The 19,492-nt window shown below is 41.9% G+C and overlaps 1 long non-coding RNA gene across 2 annotated transcripts; it reads left to right on the top strand.

Moving 5' to 3' along the window:
* Nucleotides 1-14,120: 14,120 nt before the first annotated feature.
* On the top strand, nucleotides 14,121-17,813 carry LOC126994238 (uncharacterized). Of its 2 annotated transcripts, none has more exons than XR_007748905.1 (3): nucleotides 14,121-14,543; nucleotides 15,189-15,229; nucleotides 17,352-17,813. It is a non-coding gene; the product is annotated as an uncharacterized LOC126994238 (long non-coding RNA). The 2 variants fall into 2 exon arrangements; XR_007748904.1 differs by having other exon boundaries at nucleotides 15,183-15,229.
* The last annotated feature ends 1,679 nt before the right edge of the window (nucleotides 17,814-19,492 follow it).

Below are 19,492 nucleotides of genomic sequence, written 5' to 3'. Positions count from 1 at the left end.
TCTGAGCAGGCAATGGGCCACATTATTTAGAGATTCCAGCGCCCAAACACACACGTGACATGACTTTTGTAGGAGTTGTGGGCCTTTCCGTGGGTAGTTTTGTGACCCTGGTGGCAGTTTGACAAGGCTTCTGTGCCATGAACTCTAATTACCACTCCTGAGAATGCATTTTACCTCTCTCTTTGCCCTAAGAAATAGCTGGTGTGTGAGGGTCAGTAGTGTGTAAGAATCCCAGGCAAAGCATTCCCCTATCAAGTTTATTCTTTGGTGACATGCAGCTGTGCCCTCTCCTCTACAGCAAACACCCTTGCTCTGTCCTTATCTCAAGTTGTTACCTGAAAACTTCTCATCCCATCTCTCAAAAACTTAATGTCTTCTTCTGGCACCTTGGCCCAGCCTGCCACATGGCTATTGTCCACTCAGGAAGGGACGGTCGACCACACAGCCTGATATCATGAGGACACTGTGAAGAGAACACTTGATATAACATGAGTGCACTGATGTATGGCAGAATTGTTGCAATTTTTAAAGGCTGAATTTAGATTAACTTTCACATGGATGATATATTTTTGGAGTTCATATTATCAATTTTTCACCTCCTCTTCTTCCTCCATGTGCATACTGTTTTTCACTCCAGTGTAATTGTGTGTTTGTGTGTGTGTGTGTGTGTGTGTGTGTGTGAGAGAGAGAGAGAGAGAGAAAGAGAAGGAGAGATTCTATGTCATCAACACCCAAAATGAGGCGCTGTAAGTCAGCCTATGGTCCTAAGCATATCAGGCTCCCACTGTTACTATTCCCCAAGGCCACAGATAAGGCTAACTGTGTTTTCCTGGGTGGTGTTTTCCTGTTCAGGGTGCAAAAGCCGTGTGAAACTATCAGCAGCACCACCCTGCATCTCTGTTTGTCTGTATCTCTGTGTCCCTGTCTTCCTAAATGTATCAGGCTCCCACTGCACCTATTTCCCAAGCCCACAGGGAAGAGTAACTGGGTTGTCTTGGGTGTTGTCTCCTTCAAGGCACAGAAGCCATGCAAAACTACCGCCAGGCTCAGGAAACCGCCCATGGAAACCCCAACAACCTCTGCGAGAGCCTTTTGAAATAGATGGAGCAAGCCTGTGAGGAGTTTGACAATATGGACCTTAACTTCATCGTCTGCCAACTTGACGCAGCCTTTCACGCAACTTTTCCCTATCCTTTACAATACTCAGCTGTTGCACTCTTCCACATGAAGCATTTACAATCTGTCCTAAATCATCTTCCTAAGTCCCTGTCACCACACTCAAATTCTTCCCTTCCTGTGCTGTCTTCTGTGCCTTCATTTCATAGTCACTGCCGTTCTAAGCTTGCTAACAGCTGCTTCCTTCCTGCCTTCTGCAGTGCCCGAGGCTTTCTGCTCAAGCTCATTCCTCTGCTATTTAACTTCCTAATGCCTGAGTTAACCAAAATCATCACTTTTTTCCATCCCTTTCCCTGGTAAACTCTGAAATACTTGTCCTTCCTTATTTCTTCATTTTGTCCTGACTGCCATTTGCTTCACTCAGTCCTCTCTAGGTCACTGCCATCACACTCATTCTTCTTTAATTCCTATCTTCTATGCCTTAATTTCATAGTCACTGCTGTTCTGAACTTGCTAATAGCTGCCTCCCTCCAGCCTCCTGCAGTGCCCGAGGCTCTCTGCTCAAGCTCATGCCTCTGCTGGCATGGCAAACTTTTAACTGCTCCTGCTATAGTCAGTATGTTTAGTTTCTCTGTCAGTGTAAGTATCCTAAAACAAATTAATGGGAAGAGAACTTTGTGGAGGCAAGGAATATAAGTTAAGAAGCTGCCAATGGGTTTTTTGTGTGCATTAACTGACACCTTTTAGTAAGGAAGAACTTTGATTTTGCCAGTACACACACACACACACACACACACACACACACACACACACACACACACACACACACACCTTCCTCCTCCCTACCAATTTAACAGAGGCAGAAAATAACATAGAAGCTGCCAATGATATTTTTTTTGTTATTATTAATCAACATCTTTTAGTAAGGAAGAGCTTCACTTTCTCCAGTGCTCCTGTCACCTTTTTCCTCCCCTCAGAACACTTCAGAAATATGTCAGGGCAAGAAATAGTTAGGAACCTGCCAGCATCAGAAATATGTCAGGGTCAAGAAATAGTTAGGAACCTGCCAGCATCAGAAATATGTCAGGGCAAGAAATAGTAGGAACCTGCCAGCATCAGAAATATGTCAGGGCAAGAAATAGTTAGGAACCTGCCAGCATCAGAAATATGTCAGGGTCAAGAAATAGTTAGGAACCTGCCAGCATCAGAAATATGTCAGGGTCAAGAAATAGTAGGAACCTGCCAGCATCAGAAATATGTCAGGGGCAAGAAATAGTTAGGAACCTGCCAGCATCAGAAATATGTCAGGGTCAAGAAATAGTTAGGAACCTGCCAGCATCAGAAATATGTCAGGGCAAGAAATAGTTAGGAACCTGCCAGCATCAGAAATATGTCAGGGCAAGAAATAGTAGGAACCTGCCAGCATCAGAAATATGTCAGGGGCAAGAAATAGTAGGAACCTGCCAGCATCAGAAATATGTCAGGGCAAGAAATAGTAGGAACCTGCCAGCATCAGAAATATGTCAGGGTCAAGAAATAGTAGGAACCTGCCAGCATCAGAAATATGTCAGGGTCAAGAAATAGTTAGGAACCTGCCAGCATCAGAAATATGTCAGGGCAAGAAATAGTAGGAACCTGCCAGCATCAGAAATATGTCAGGGTCAAGAAATAGTTAGGAACCTGCCAGCATCAGAAATATGTCAGGGGCAAGAAATAGTTAGGAACCTGCCAGCATCAGAAATATGTCAGGGGCAAGAAATAGTTAGGAACCTGCCAGCACTTTTTAGTTGGTATAAATGACATCTATTGGTGAGGAAAAGCTGTGATTTTGCCACTCCTTCCCTTCTTTCCTCCTTCTCTCCTGTTCCTTCTTTCCTCCTTTCCCTCTGCCCCTACTCCCCTCCCTCCTCCCAGACCCTCCAGGAATTATTCAACAAAGGCCAGAAATAGTTAGGAAGTTGGCCGCAGTGTTTTTAGTTGCTGTAAATGACATCTTATGGTGAGGCAGAGCTGTGCCTTGGCTGTTACTCATACTCCTTTTTCCTCCTCTCAGACCCTCCAGGAATTTAATGAAGGCAAAAAATAGCACAGAGGCTGCCAGTATTTAGTTCATATTAAGTGACATCTTTAGTGAGGAAGAACTTTGATTGATTTCCTTTTTCCTCCCCTCAGATTCCTCCAGTAGGCTGAGAAGAAGCTCCAGAGCCTGGCCCCGGAGATGGAGGGGCAGCGGCGGGCCAGGAAGCCCTCCGGCTCTGAGACGTGTGGCGCCACAACCAACAACTCTGCGTGCAGGGCGGGCTTAGAGAAAGGCTTTACACAGACCCTGGATAATGCTCCTGGTCTTGTTCCTCTTCTTCTTGTTCTTCTTCCTCTTCCTCTTTACCTTAGTCATGCTGCGTTATGAATCATGTTAATTAATATATCCTCTTCTTCTTTACCTTAGTCATGCTGTGTTATGAATCATGTTAATTAATATATCCTCTTCTTCTTTACCTTAGTCATGCTGTGTTATGAATCATGTTAATTAATATATCCTCTTCTTCTTTACCTTAGTCATGCTGTGTTATGAATCATGTTAATTAATATATCTTCTTCTGCTTTACCTTAGTCATGCTGTGTTATGAATCATGTTAATTAATATATCCTCTTCTTCTTTACCTTAGTCATGCTGTGTTATGAATCATGTTAATTAATATATCCTCTTCTTCTTTACCTTAGTCATGCTGCGTTATGAATCATGTTAATTAATATATCTTCTTCCTCTTTACCTTAGTCATGCTGCGTTATGAATCATGTTAATTAATATATCCTCTTCTTTACCTTAGTCATGCTGCGTTATGAATCATGTTAATTAATATATCCTCTTATTTTCCTTAGTCATGCTGTGTTATGAATCATGTTAATATCAGACATGGGGTAATCGTAATCTGTAATCGTAATCGATTACAATCGATTACAGTTTTTCAAGTAATTGTAATTGATTACCCTCTTATTTTTTTAAGTAATCGTAATCATAATCGAATACATTATAAAAGTACAACTGTAATTCCGATTACTTTTGTGATTACATCATCAAAGTTTAGTTAATAGTTTCTCATACAGCAAGTGTGTACTCTAAATATCTGTTGTAATTCAACCAATTAAATATTCAGCATGGTACATGTGTGAAATTTTGTCAGGACCCAGAAAACGAGGAAACAGAGGAGTGAGATATACAACTGTGTAAACACCTGACAGGACAAACACTAACAAAAAGGGTGACATATATATAAGTGTAAACATCTCAAGTACAAAAGAGGGGAAACAACGAGGGTAAAGGAAAACAGATACCCAGAGAGGAAAGGCAGGTATACAACTGTGTAGACATCTGACAGGACAAACACTAACAAAAAAAGTGACATATATAACAGTGTAAGCATCTCAAGTACCAAAGAGGGGAAACAACGAGAGTAAAGGAAAACAGATACCCAGACTCAGGTACAGAAAACAGATGCCCAGTGGGCGTGGTCAGAAAGTGTGAACAACCATTGAAAAAGACTCTGACCCGTGACGTCAGTCGTGGCGACATGTTATGAGCCAATAATTTAACAGAAATATCACTGAGGGAGTGTCTTAAGACTGACTCACGAATAGCAGGAGAAGTAAAACAATACAACATAATGAGCGAGCAGATGGGTGTGACAGGAAGTATTGGCCATTGGTTATGTAGAAAATTAAGGGCGTGTCAAGGATGTAAGTCCGCCTAAAGCAAAGAAAAATGTGGCCTAGAAATCAGTGGTATGGGTAGACCGAGCTTGGTTCTCGCCTCAAGCAGACCTGCTACTCACTCAGCCGAGGATGGCTGTTGTGATCTTAATCGTGAGTAGAAATTCGAGAATCTAAGGGAAACCGACTGTATTGTCCTGGAGATTATAATGTAGGAGATGTGAAGTAGGATTGTGAGTGGGACAGGATTGTGATTATTTGTTTGCGATGTAAAGCAAAGGTAAAACCACTGGGTGTGGTAAAATTGGGTGTTTCCATGACTTGTAGTAGATTATACTATAGGAATGTGTTATTAGGATTTTGTGAAGCGAGTACATAATGATTGTGATGTAAGCAGAGAGATACAAACCACTGCTTGTGGAACGACGAGTGTTATTATTATTGGCAACAACTGAGCACATATTGTAGTATTATGTTTAAGACATGTCGTTTGTCATATGTTGCATCCATTGCTGAATATGCCAGCGTTATGATCGTCTGGGCATAGAATATTGCGTAAGGCAATTACTTTCATTTAATTTTAAATAAATGTATATTTACTTTTTCCCTTGTTTATCCCCGAACTCCAGTCTCCAATAACAACTTAAGCCGGATCACGCTACCAGGGATACGAGACAGTGAAATCATTTATGGAGTGATTAATGAGTGATAAAAGAGTTGATTTAATACAAGAAAAGAAGGGTCTAAAACTGGCGGCAGCGGTATAGGGATAAATAGGGACATGTGCTTACAGTGCTTTTGTTTAATTTACTCTGACGAGAAAACGCCTCTTATTTTCATTAAGCTTTGCTCGTTTTAAGTGGCGGAAATAATAGTGACGATTTAATTATATAATTAATGGTTCTTCCGGAGGACATGGACTTTGACGATATTATAATGGAAACTCTGGCCAACCACTGTTGTTCTGTAGTGCAATGGGTAGCACACGCGACTCAACCGAGAGTTCATGAGTTCCTTCCCGGGCGGAGTGGAGAGGGATGGGCAGTCTCTCTCCACCCGCGCCGCGATCCATTCATCAGTGTGAGGGTGTCAGGTGACAGGCAGCGGCAGAGTCCTGCCTCTCAGGTTTGTTTGTTTTAGGATTGTTACCCCAGGATGGAGGGGAGCACGGGACTCTACGCCTCACAGGGTGGTGGTGTTCCGCGGCGGGCATGCAGCCATAGAGTGACTTTATAAAGGCCTAACCCGCGTCCCCCAGGTAGGAAGTGTAGAGTATGATCTAGAAAAAATGTGAAATACTAAGAAAAGTGTGAGCTATGGATAAAAAGTCAAGAATAAAAAAAAAAAAAAAATGAAGCATATGGACAATAGTGTGAAGTATTAAGATAAATGTGTGAAGTAAGAGAATCAGAGGAAGAGGAGGCCAGGGTAGTGCCCCCCTCAGTTATCTACTACAAATAACATTAAATAAACAAATGAAAATAAATAAATAAATAAATAAATATGCACACTTGCAGTGGAAAAAACGGAAAATGAGCGAAGAACAAAACAGGGAGTAACCTTTAATATAATAAGATGAAGGCTATAACGAACAAGGGAGTAACCTTTAATATAATAAGATGAAGGCTATAACGAACAAGGGAGTAACCTTTAATATAATAAGATGAAGGCTATAACGAACAGGGAGTAACCTTTAATATAATAAGATGAAGGCTATAACGAACAAGGGAGTAACCGCCTCACATAAATATAAGGAAAAGAAGGCTATAACGAACAAGGGAGTGACCTTAAAAATAATGAAAAGAAGGCTATAATCAACATAACTCAAGAGTAACTTTGTTAGGCAGATCGCACTACTCATGATAACACATATGCAAAAGTGGCAGCACTCCTAGAAACAGGAGCGTGTGTGAGTTTTTAACGGATGAATTTATTAAAGAATTAGGGCTCGCAGTAAATAACTGTGAAGCGAAACCCGTGAATATTGTCTCTGTGCAAAGATACCATATTGAAAATGACGGTAAAAGACAAGTTAATATGGAAGGAAAAAGTAGTTTCCAAGACTTATTGATAACACGCGATGTAGATTTGCCGACTCATATTGTGTTGAGTACTGATTTGTCGTGTAGCACGAGATTATTTTGAAAACATTGCAACTAAATGAGGAACAAAAGAACGAAGCTTAGCTGATAATAGAAGGGGAAACCATACAATTATGCCAGGAAAAATATGTCTTATATCTAGAGGTGAAGGATCTTAGCTAAATGTAGATGGAAATGAAGAAGGTCTCACTGAAAATAAGGCCGTACGTTGCCAAGCAGCTGAACCTTTGCAACTGAATGCATCTGTTGCAGGTTACATAACGCTAGTGACGCAACTACAGGCAAGTGAAGCTTTATTTGAGCCTTGTGTTAGTACTCCTCAGGCTAGAGTCTTGTGCTCAGGGATAGTTAAGTTAACCCCTTCATCTGACAATCAAAGATCTTATGTCACTGTGCCGTATTTGAATATTGAAAGTGAGTGTAAAGACAGATGATAATACAACGTTAGGATTTGTGAAGCCTGTCACTCATGAGCTATACGCTGATCTGCCACAAGTATGTAGTGTACAGACCGCTGACACAGCTAAAACAGACTTGAAGCCCGCAGAGCTTGAAGTAAGGAAGAAAAGCCTCTATCAAATTGTTGACGCTAAATTCCCAAGTGAAGAGAGAGAATTAGGTTTTAAAGTCCTTAATAGATAAATATATAACAGTGTTTTCCACAGAACAAGAACCATTAACAGTAACGCCCTATTTTTTCAAGCACCATCAAGCAAAACACTGATGAAGTAGTGTACAGGCGTCCATATAACATTCCTATCAGTTATCATGACAGAGTAAATGAACAACTTATATCGCTCCAGCAACAGGGTGTGATTCGCCCTTCGTGATCACCCTATAATGCCCCACTTATCCCAGTGCAAAAAAAAAAAAAAAAAAAAAAAAACATGGAGTACTACGACTTTGTCTGGACTTCCGGGCACTTAATAAAACACTACGGGACGACCGGTACCCACTCCCTAATATAATTACCATACTCAATCAATTGGGAGATAGTAAGTTTTTTTTCATGCCTAGACTTGAAACAGGGTTACCATCAAATCCCCCAAGATGAAATCAGCAGAGAGAAGACGGCATTTTCTTCTCCAGCAGGACATTGGGAATTTACTTCCCTCCCCTTTGGCCTTAAAACAGCCCCGTCCTGCTTCAAGAAAATAATAAGTACTGTCCTTACAGGACTATTAAGCAACAAGGTTCAGGTGTACCTTGATGACATAATTATCCTGGGCGATATATTTTCTAATCACGCAGATAACTTAGAACAAATTCTGGATCGCTTAAAGGAAGCCAAACTGACTCTTAAGATGGAGAAGTGTAACTTTTTTAAGGACAAAGTAGATTACCTGGGCCATGCCATCCGCTCAGAGGGAATAAGACCTCAATCTAGCAAGCTGGAGGCCATACAAAACGTCCTGGCCCCCCAAACTGTTCATGATTTACAGTCATTTCTTGGATTGACTAATTATTATCGCAAATTTATTGCAAATTATTCACAAATTGTTGCTCCTTTTCTAAAGATTTACAAAGGGAAGAAAGGTACACTAAAAAAAAAAAATAATAATAATAATAAATAAATAAATAAATAAAATAAAATAAATAAATAAATAAATAAATAAAACTCCACTCATATGGACGGATGAAACAAAAATTGCGTTCTCAACCCTTAAGGATAGAATGCTTGGTACAGTCACTCTACGCATCCTACTACAATACTGGTGGAGTATTTCAATAACAGGATAATAATGATAAACTAAGACCTGTATCTTTTTTTGTGAGAAATTGAATACGGCAGAACAGCGGTACAGTATAGTTGAACGAGAGGCTTTAACTGTAATTTATGGGTTACACGTAAACCGCCCATTAATACTGGGTTACCCTGTTGAGATCCACACGGGTCACAGACCTTTAGTATGGTTGTTACAGGTAGCTAGTCCCAACGGCAGGATAGCTAGATGGCAGACTCTCATGAGTGAGTATGGTTTCACAATCAATCATTTGCCTGGCAAGGAAAATATAGTAGCAGATTTTTTTTATCAAGGATGAAGGCTTACAGGACACTGAGATTGAATTAGAAGGACACGCGCGATCATGTTTGTGGATGGGGAACAACAAAAACCGTGGAACACGTGGGTAATGAGGGGCAAGGTATTGCACTAGTACAGAAAAAGAAACAGGCGCCGAAAAATTAGAAAATAAAATACATGATATGTATGGACCTGAATAGTGAGTGTATTGGCCACACACTTGACTGGAGTATTCAGGAGATTAGTGAGCTGCATGATGAGCAGCCGGCATATAAGTATGCTAAAAGAAGGAAGCCCCAAGAATGAAAATTGAGCAAAGACTCAGAGAAAAAAGGCATAATGTGAGATGCCGCCCCTGTTAGAGGTACAGGTGGAAATTATGTTATATTGTGTTGAAGATGGGCATATTGTGAGATGCCGCCCCTGTCAGAGTTACAGGTGGAAATAAATGATGTGTTTTAGTGAGTCCGTACGGAGAAGCCACTAAGGTGGTGATTCTACCCCCCAAGTATTTCCAAGGCGATAACTCTGGCTCATTCGTCGCCACTGCAGGGCACGGAGGAACCAAAGTTACGTTATGTCGGTGTAGAAAGTTCGCTTTCTGGCCTGGAATGAAACGGGATGTAGAAAATTATGTAAGGAAGTGCGTCATGGTAATCGTTTTAAAAGTGAGTTGGGAACTTGCACCCTGCTCCTTGGCGGCAATATCCAGACGTCACCGCTCCTTTTGGAAGAATACACATGGACCTTGTGGGTCCCATGGGTGTATCGGACAATGGGGTTCGGTACGTAATGCCCATAGTTGATGTTTTTAAAAGGTATTTGATTATAGTACCCTTACGGAGTAAGGAAGCCCGCGAAATGGCAAGGGCGTTGTACGTGGATGTTGTTTGTGTACACGGTGTTCCTCAGACAGTTGTTACAGGTCAAGGTTCAGAGCTCGTTAATTCCGTGATGCAGGAGATAAATTAGAAGCTACCTGTGCGACACGCGAATAACGGCTTACCGTACAAATGGGAATGGAATAATAAAGCGCGCAAATTATACTGTTGTTACCATTTTGAGGAGAATGTTCTAGGAAATGTGTCCGTTTGAGATATAATGCTACTTATAGACATCTTGGCCTATAATGCTGCGTATTATCGCACCATAAAGGAGTCCCTATTTTATCGAGAGAGACAGAGAGAGGATTTCTAGAGATCCTCCTGTACCCTACACTATGTTAGAAAAAATTTCAGCAGCCCTGGTATGATATTTACTCCTATAAAGAGGAAATGGTTGTAATTGCAAGGAAAGTTTATGATATTTACTCCTATAAAGAGGAAATGGTTGTAATTGCAAGGAAAGTTTATGATATTGACTCCTATAAATAGGAAATGGCTGCAATTGCAAGGAAAGTTTATGATATTGACTCCTATGAAAAGGAAATGGCTGCAATTGCAAGGAAAGTTTATGATATTGACTCCTATGAAAAGGAAATGGCTGCAATTGCAAGGAAAGTTTATGATATTGACTCCTATGAAAAGGAAATGGCTGCAATTGCAAGGAAAGTTTATGATAGATGCCAGGTTTACAATAAAGAAAGTAGAGAAGAAATGGAAAAGTATTACCAAGTTACAAAAATCAAAACTATCAACGTTGGCGACAGTGTTCCTCAAACATACACCAAAAAGAAAAGAAAAGAAAAAGTTGCAACCTATTTTTGATGGACCCTACAGGGTAATAGAGAAGATCAGTGATATAATGGTAAAAATTATAAACCTCAGGACTAGTAAGGTTTCAACGGTCCCCACAGATAGAGTAAAAGTCCTTCATGAAGATTGCATCGACGTGCAGCAATGTCCAACGATTAGGCGAGCATACCCTTTAAATCCAGAGACAGACACTGATCTATTCTTTGCATTGCTCAACCCTGAAATCGCTGAGAAAACTTCTACCGAAAATAATGACTCGTAGCGGAGAGGTGACTGCTACTCATGACACATTAAATAATGTTCGTTCTACACCAGCAATAAACAGCTGATGCACAGGCCCTACCTTCTCAGGTTACTCCCAAACTTTCAGAGCCACCTCGGCATAGATAAAGCCTTCGCTCTTCGACGGTACAAGAGTTGCCTAATGTAATGTCAAAACTAATACGATATAGAACAGGAATAATGCATAAGGATGAAAATGCAATAATTGAGCGGAAATATGACGAAATAAACCACAGATTGATTTGACTCTTTCGGTGTACGACTCAATGACACAACAGGAGTCCCCAACACGTGCTGGCCAAAGTTTCACACCAACATACTATCTATATTATAGTCCTCACAGATAGAGACTATAGTACCGTTTAGCCTCACAGAAAATGTTTTAGCTGCATTATATAAAGCACGGATTTTAACTGCTTCGTTACTTGAAATGTTATTCAAATGTCACCTGAGTATCCAGCTGTAAAAGCAATAACATACACACTCTTCAATTTTGAAAATGAATTCAGTTCATTGTTGCATCATCTACGAAAAATTTTAGGCTATGTGATGACTACTATTCAAAACAAGCTGCATGCTTCTATGAATTATAGAAAAAAAAAAAACGGGAAATAATTTTTTTGAGGATCCTTGTCTAATAACCTATTTGGTACCGCGACCCAGGCTCAAGTTGATGCTATTCATGAAAAAATAGAGGACTAGAGTCATTAACTGAGAAAGATTTTATATAGTTAAATGTTTATTATGGAAAACTCAACATCATTAAGTAATATGCATGCCATGCAATCTGCCTTTAATAGGCTATATTCAGCTGTAGATGTATTGAACCAAGTTGTGCGCCATTTTACTATAGACTATGGCATTAGGAAGAGAAAAAAGCTCCTACAAGAATTGTTATATTTTGACTTAGCATTGAGACACATAAGTCCAGGTATACAAGATTTATATTTGAGTCTGCAGGCTCCCCTGCAAACATACATAACTCCAACCATTATGTGAAACAAACAGTTGTTCAGTACATTAAAGGAAGCCTAGGCTCGGCCTCCAGGTCTTTTGTGCCTTGCAGTTCTTGATTTTTTAGCTCTATATAGGGATGTAATAACTGTCCTCCAGGACAACGGCTTTGCACGATTCTCGTAATTTCTATTTCACTAAACCTTTGCGAGGAGATCCGATTGACACCTTTGATGTCTTTCGAATCGACTCCCTTCCATGTTCTGTGCAGAATAGCACTTACTTTCTTATGTATAGTGTTGATTCAAGATGTATTGCCTTCAGTGAGAATAGGAAAATATATTTTCTGCTTTCAAGTATAAAACACAGTAACAAGAATAACCATATGTTAGTTTGTCCTCCCACAGGCCCCGTCCATGAGGCTAGTAACGCAGCCTCTTGTAAATCGGCTGCTTTCTTGAAACATGAGTCAGTGATCAACCTCTGCCACACAATAGTCTTGAAAACATTTCACCCTATGCTATTCAAAGGTCCTGGCTACTGGACCTGTTCACTTGCCTCCCCCATCACTCTGACACTCACATGCCCTACCCATCCTGTAAACAGACATACTGTCAGCCTGACGGATAATGGGATATTGATGCTTCGGCAAGGTTCTCTTCGCAGTGCTGAGTCCATCCCCCTACAGGAGCTAACAGCTGGCTTGCAGCCCCTAAATTATGTGGTCGAGCCGGATCAGCCCTTTCAACCCGCAATCCATTGGTGGATTGTCTTCGCCATTGTCGTGATCCTGGTTCTTCTGCTGGTGACGTCTGCCGTGGGGTATTCCTATGTCCTACGCTACGCACGACGACGCCTAATTCCAGACTCGAACCAACTGCAGACATTGCAAAGCGTATCTTCTCCACCAACACCTGTGAGATCTCAGGGGCGAGATCTTCCGGAAGGGGAAGTATGTCAGGACCCAGAAGACGAGGAAACAGAGGAGTGAGATATACAACTGTGTAAACACCTGACAGGACAAACACTAACAAAAAGGGTGACATATATATAAGTGTAAACATCTCAAGTACAAAAGAGGGGAAACAACGAGGGTAAAGGAAAACAGATACCCAGAGAGGAAAGGCAGGTATACAACTGTGTAGACATCTGACAGGACAAACACTAACAAAAAAAGTGACATATATAACAGTGTAAGCATCTCAAGTACCAAAGAGGGGAAACAACGAGAGTAAAGGAAAACAGATACCCAGACTCAGGTACAGAAAACAGATGCCCAGTGGGCGTGGTCAGAAAGTGTGAACAACCATTGAAAAAGACTCTGACCCGTGACGTCAGTCATGGCGACATGTTATGAGCCAATAATTTAACAGAAATATCACTGAGGGAGTGTCTTAAGACTGACTCACGAATAGCAGGAGAAGTAAAACAATACAACATAATGAGCGAGCAGATGGGTGTGACAGGAAGTATTGGCCATTGATTATGTAGAAAATTAAGGGCGTGTCAAGGATGTAAGTCCGCCTAAAGCAAAGAAAAATGTGGCCTAGAAATCAGTGGTATGGGTAGACCGAGCTTGGTTCTCGCCTCAAGCAGACCTGCTACTCACTCAGCCGAGGATGGCTGTTGTGATCTTAATCGTGAGTAGAAATTCGAGAATCTAAGGGAAACCGACTGTAGTGTCCTGGAGATGATAACGGAGGCGAGGGGCAGTAGGATTGTGAGTGGGACAGGATTGTGATTATTTGTTTGCGATGTAAAGCAAAGGTAAAACCACTGGGTGTGGTAAAATTGGGTGTTTCCATGACTTGTAGTAGATTATACTATAGGAATGTGTTATTAGGATTTTGTGAAGCGAGTACATAATGATTGTGATGTAAGCAGAGAGATACAAACCACTGCTTGTGGAACGACGAGTGTTATTATTATTGGCAACAACTGAGCACATATTGTAGTATTATGTTTAAGACATGTCGTTTGTCATATGTTGCATCCATTGCTGAATATGCCAGTGTTATGATCGTCTGGGCATAGAATATTGCGTAAGGCAATTACTTTCATTTAATTTTAAATAAATGTATATTTACTTTTTCCCTTGTTTATCCCCGAACTCCAGTCTCCAATAACAACTTAAGCCGGATCACGCTACCAGGGATACGAGACAGTGAAATCATTTATGGAGTGATTAATGAGTGATAAAAGAGTTGATTTAATACAAGAAAAGAAGGGTCTAAAAATTTGCAAGTTCACCTTTCAGTCCTTCCTGTGATCATGATTGTAGTCACGATTAATACATCATGTAATCGTAATAGTACTTTATTACACCTAATTTTATTGTAATTGTAATCGTAATCGTTAAAATATGAAGTAATCATAATCGTAATCGATTACATAACATAAGTAATCGCCCCATGTCTGGTTAATATACAGTAAAATCTTGCTAACTTCTCTTCTCTCCTCCTTACCCTCCTCCCTTCCCCTCTCCCCTCCCTCCCCCAACACATTCCCTACACATTTCTCCTCCTCCCCAGCCTGAGCACCTCACCACAAAGCTGTCCAAGATGCCTCACGTCCAAGAAGTCCCAGGTTTACAAGTGGAAGGGCCTGCTCAAGGAACTCCGCTGCTCTCTCCTGGACGGAAGGAACCAGGAGATGGAGAGGAGGTGAGGGAATAATGTAGGCTCCAGTATTTTAATTTTCAGCTTATTCAGAGAGTTGGCAGTTTTGAGGTTTTATGGTGTCAGGCATGCCTTCCTTATCACTAATTCCTCCTCCTCCTGGCCCTTGTCACTTGCCTGTTACAGTGTGGAGAGGAGGGAATACATGAGGGAAGTATTGAAAGGGAGAATTAAGATGTGATGAGGGAATGTCGTCAATTCCATTCTTTTCTTCATAATTGTAATTGTTTTCAGAGTTGTTTTAATGCATATGTAGTGCAGCGACTAGGCCTGACGGGCAAGCCTCCCATAACCCACTCAGCCAGCAGGGTACCTCTTTGGCCGACTGGTAAGGCAGTGGCTCTCCCGTCACGCTGGTCACAGGGTTCAATCTGGCAGCCAACAAAACCCTCTCCTTGTCTTGATTAATGTCTCGTGTGTTTCAATACACGCAGAGGACGTGTGGGACCGGGTGTAGTAGAAAAGAGAAAAAAATCTCGGCCTTAAACATATAACAGGGAGGCAGGACGAGGCGGCAGAACTATAGTGCTAGAAGGCAGGGAACGTATCAGGGAGGCAGGGACACAGTTTTCTTATTTTTAGTATACGAATACTAATTCAACTTAACTTCTTCCATGGAATGAGATGAAGAAGAAGAAGAAAAAGAAGAGGAAGAAGACTTAGGAACAAAGGTAAAAAATAGCACATAATTTCTTTTTTATTCATTTTTTCTCCTTTTATTTTCTTTCTTCCATTTTTCATCATCATTTCTTCCTTCTCCTCCTCTTTCATTCTTTCTTTCTCTGCTCCTCCTCTTCTCCCTTCCTTCCCTCCTCTCTCCTCCTCCTGTCCACTCAACATGTTCTTGGTGACTGTCACCGTTGTCAAAATACATCTGTTAGTGTTATTAAAACCCGTCTCTGGGCTGGGGCTAGAGTCTGTTGAGCTGCCCTGGCCTCTACAGGAAGGTCTGGGCACACTAGAGGGCTTGGAAGGGGCTGTTTTGCGGCTGAAAACATGTCGCATTGGCCCTGTAAATGTGGGGTCTGTTTAGGGAATTACTGTGTGTGTGTGTGTGTGTTAAGACCTCAGGGGCGGCTGGGGGAGTGATTCGGCCAGTGTCTTTTTCTTTATTTCCTTTACTTAATATTCTTGTTTTATTTCTGTTTTCTTTCCTTAACTTTTTTATTTGTTACTTTCCTTGTTTTCTTTCCCTAACCTGTTATTTTTCTTTACTTTTGTTTTCCTCTTTCCTTAATATTTCTTGTCATTATTTCATGTCTTCTTGCCGCTGGTCTTCCCCTTTCTCCTCCACTTCTCCATTTTATCTCCTCCTCTCCAGTTCTTCTCCTCCCTTTCACCTCCCTCCTAAGGTCGGAAGCATTTGCCCTTCACATCAGCTGTTCCCAAACGCCAAAAAGGAGGTCAGTCGGGTCAAAAGGAGTGCTCTTTTAGGTTCACGGTGCAGAGGAAGATAGATTATGACCTCCTCCTCCTCCTCCATCTCTCCTCCTTTCTCATATCTTCTTCCCTTCCTTTCTTTCTCTTCTTCTCTTCCCTTCCTTCTTTCTTCTTCTCTTCCTTCCTCTCACAATATTCTTCCTTCTCCATCCTTCCTTTCTTCTCTTCTCCCCCTCCCTTTCCCTTGCCTCCCTCCCTCCTCCTCTTCCTTCCTTTCCCTTCTCTCAATCCCTTTTCCTTGTTCTTGGGTCTATTGATAATAACAATGGTAATAATAATAGTAATATATATTTGTAATTTATTTTTATTGAGCATTCCTACATTATTTTATTATTACAGGAGGAACACACACACACACACACACACACACACGCACACACACACACACCAGGATAAATGGGAGATAAATAGGGGAGAAAAGTGACAGTTGTAGCAAGAGATGGAGTGCTAGTGAGAGGGAATGAGGAAATAGATAAACTGTAATGAATGGGAACGTGGGAGGGAAAGCAGAAGTGAATAGTGCAGGAATACAGATGAGTTTAGGGCGGCCAGATCCACAGGGAGGTGAGGTCAGGAAGAGAGCAGCGAAGGGCAGAGTTATGAAGGGAAGAAGTGTGAGCACGGAGGCCAAGAGGGGAAAAGCTTTAGCCAAGTTCTGTACATGGCACGCAGCAGAGCAAGGGGGAATACGTGCAGTGGAAAGGTGTTATACAAGAGGTGTGTGTGGTGTGTCAGGACGAGGCAGAATGAAGCGTGTATGAGTGGTTTGGTGTGGGTGTGGCAGCGAAAGAAGTGGAGTGTGCTGCGCCGAGATGGTTTGGACACGTGATGAGAATGGGTTTGTGAAGAGTGTATGAGGGAAGGCTTGAGGGAGGGGCTGTCAGGGAAAGTGAGAAGAAGGAAGAGGAGGAGAAGACTGCATGGGTATATAAGTGAAGATTTAAAGAGATAGAAGAAGAGGAATTGAAGAGCAAGAGTGCCAGAGCAGGTACAGATGGAGGCACTTCTGAGATTGAGATACACACACACACACTGACTGACTGACTAACTACTGAGGAAATGTAGTAGTAGTAGTAGTAGTAGAAAGAGAGAAAGAATAAGGAGAAGGAAGAGAAAGAGACAGAAGGCTGTTCTCTCTCTCTCTCTCTCTCTCTCTCTCTCTCTCTCTCTCTCTCTCTCTCTCTCTCTCTCTCTCTCTCTCTCTCTCTCTCTCTCTCTCTCTCTCTCTCTCTCTCTCTCTCTCTCAGGATCCACAGGATGCTCCCCACATTATGTTGACAACCCCCACAGACACATGCCTCCACAGACACATATATGGGTCCTTATTATTTTTATTATTTCTCTTCCTATCAGAACCCCAACAAAAGATGAAGAAGAAGAAGATGAAAGAGAAGAAGAAGGAGGAAGTGAAGAAGAGAAGTTTGTCTTTCAATAATAATAATAAAATATATGTTGAAAGAAATCAGTTTAAATTCTGTCCATATAACACACACACACACATATACCCTCTCCTTCTCTTCCTTCTCTTCTTTTCTTCTTCTTCTGCTTCTTCTTTCTGCAATACATTAAAACATATTACTATTCAAATCTAGAAGAGGAGGAGGAAGAAGAGGGAAGGAGAGAGAGAGAACAGAGTGGACCAAGGGAGATAGAGTGAGGGAGGAGAGAGAAGAGAGAGAGAAGTAAAGAGTGGTGGAGAGAAAGAGGAGGGAGAAGGTGGATAAAGAAGGGAATGGAAGAGGGAGAGGGAGAAGGAGGAGAGGAGGGAGGGAAGGAAAGAGAAGCGATTCTAACATAAGGAGAGATTTGGAGGAGGAGGAGGAGGAGGAGGGTGAAGAATGTAATGAAGGAAGAAAGGAAGAGAGAGAAAGGAGGAGGAGGAGGAGAAGGAAGAAAAGATATTATGAAAAAAAAACTAATATAAATCAAAATAAACCTTCTATTCCTTCTATTATCTCCTACTAATCACCAAGTCTTATACTGATGCTAGATGTAGACAACCTCTCCCTGACTCTGCTCCAGGGAGGCAAGGAGGCGCCACTATAAACACTCGCCTGCGCCAGAACGGGCTGGGCCGACCATCAGACCCCACCGGGAAGAAGCCTTGGGCCGACCATCAGGCCCCACCGGGAAGATGCCAAACAGCGCAATAGGCAGCGACGTAAAAAAAAAAAAAAATGTGAGGGGCAGTAAAAAAAGTAACCTTGCCCAGGGTCAGGCACCACAAGGACTCAAACTACAAGAAAAGACTGCAAAACATAGAGAGGATAATGTGTTTCGCTTCTTACTGTCTGACGACAACAATATATATTGCCACTGAGAACTGAAGAAATGTTTTGAGAAATCTAACTAATACATGTCCAATATATAGTTCTGGAAATGAGGCAGCTTTCTATATTATGTACTGACAACACTACTAGGCACAGAACACACCAGCAGGACATGAGGGGTAACGTTCACCAGTCCTGCCCCTTAACCCCTTGACTGGATTTCCTACAAGAAGACCTCACCAAGCTACAGCAATGGAACAAAAAGTGTCTGCTACAATTCACTGAAGAAAAATGTAAAGTCCTGCACCTTGGGAGGGGATATCCAGCACACCAATACCACATGGGAAACACTCCACTATCACCACAGAGGCAGAGAAAGACCTGGGACTGTATGTTACCAGGCTACCAGTGAAGGCCAAATCCGTGCCAATTGCAGTGGTCGGATTAAAGACCCTCACACTCACCTTGAAGCAGAGCGCCAGCCAGTAGCGGCTGTGGGTACGGATGATGCCATTGGTGGTCTGCACGGCACTTGTTGGGCACCAGCTGGGGCTCAAGGGGGGGCAGCAGATCCCCCAGCAAGGCCTTGGCACACAGCGTCATACAGCAGCTGATGGTGGTGAGGTTGAAGCCGCCCTCCAGTGCCAGAACTATGCGGTCCTTGGCCAGGCCAGACAGAAGGGCCATCATATGTCCACAGCAACCAGGACTCGCGCGGTAACCTGGGAGTGTGTGTGAGGCTGTTACTTTAGGTATGAGATGCATGAATGGAGGAATAAGGGAGGAGGAAGTTAAAGGGAGTCCTTGACTATGGAATGCTGTGTTATTTTGGGTATGAGATGCATGAAGGGAGGAATGGGGGTGATGAAGAGGAAGGGAGTTCTTTAATATGGAATGCAATGGTTAGGGTGTGTTACTTTAGGTATGAGATGCATGAAGGGAGGAATGGGGGTGAGGAAGAGGAAGGGAGTTCTTCACTATGGAATGCAATGGTCTGAGATGACAATACATCAGGATACAATATAAGGAGACTACAAAATGCTTCATTGCATACACATGGCAGCCCCTGAAGATGAATTATTAAGGCAGATAAAAATAAATAAATAAAAAAAGCAAAAAGAACAATACAGAAATTTTGGATAAGAAAGAACACTAAAGGAATAAAGAGAGGAAAACAAGAAACCCAAACAGTGAAGGAGTGCACCAGGGAGTGCTGTTATGATA

This window comes from Eriocheir sinensis, unplaced genomic scaffold, assembly GCF_024679095.1.
Source record: "Eriocheir sinensis breed Jianghai 21 unplaced genomic scaffold, ASM2467909v1 Scaffold752, whole genome shotgun sequence".
Taxonomy (NCBI): domain Eukaryota; kingdom Metazoa; phylum Arthropoda; class Malacostraca; order Decapoda; family Varunidae; genus Eriocheir; species Eriocheir sinensis.
Note: the sequence above shows the minus strand (reverse complement) of the source record. Positions and strands in the feature narration are given on the sequence as shown.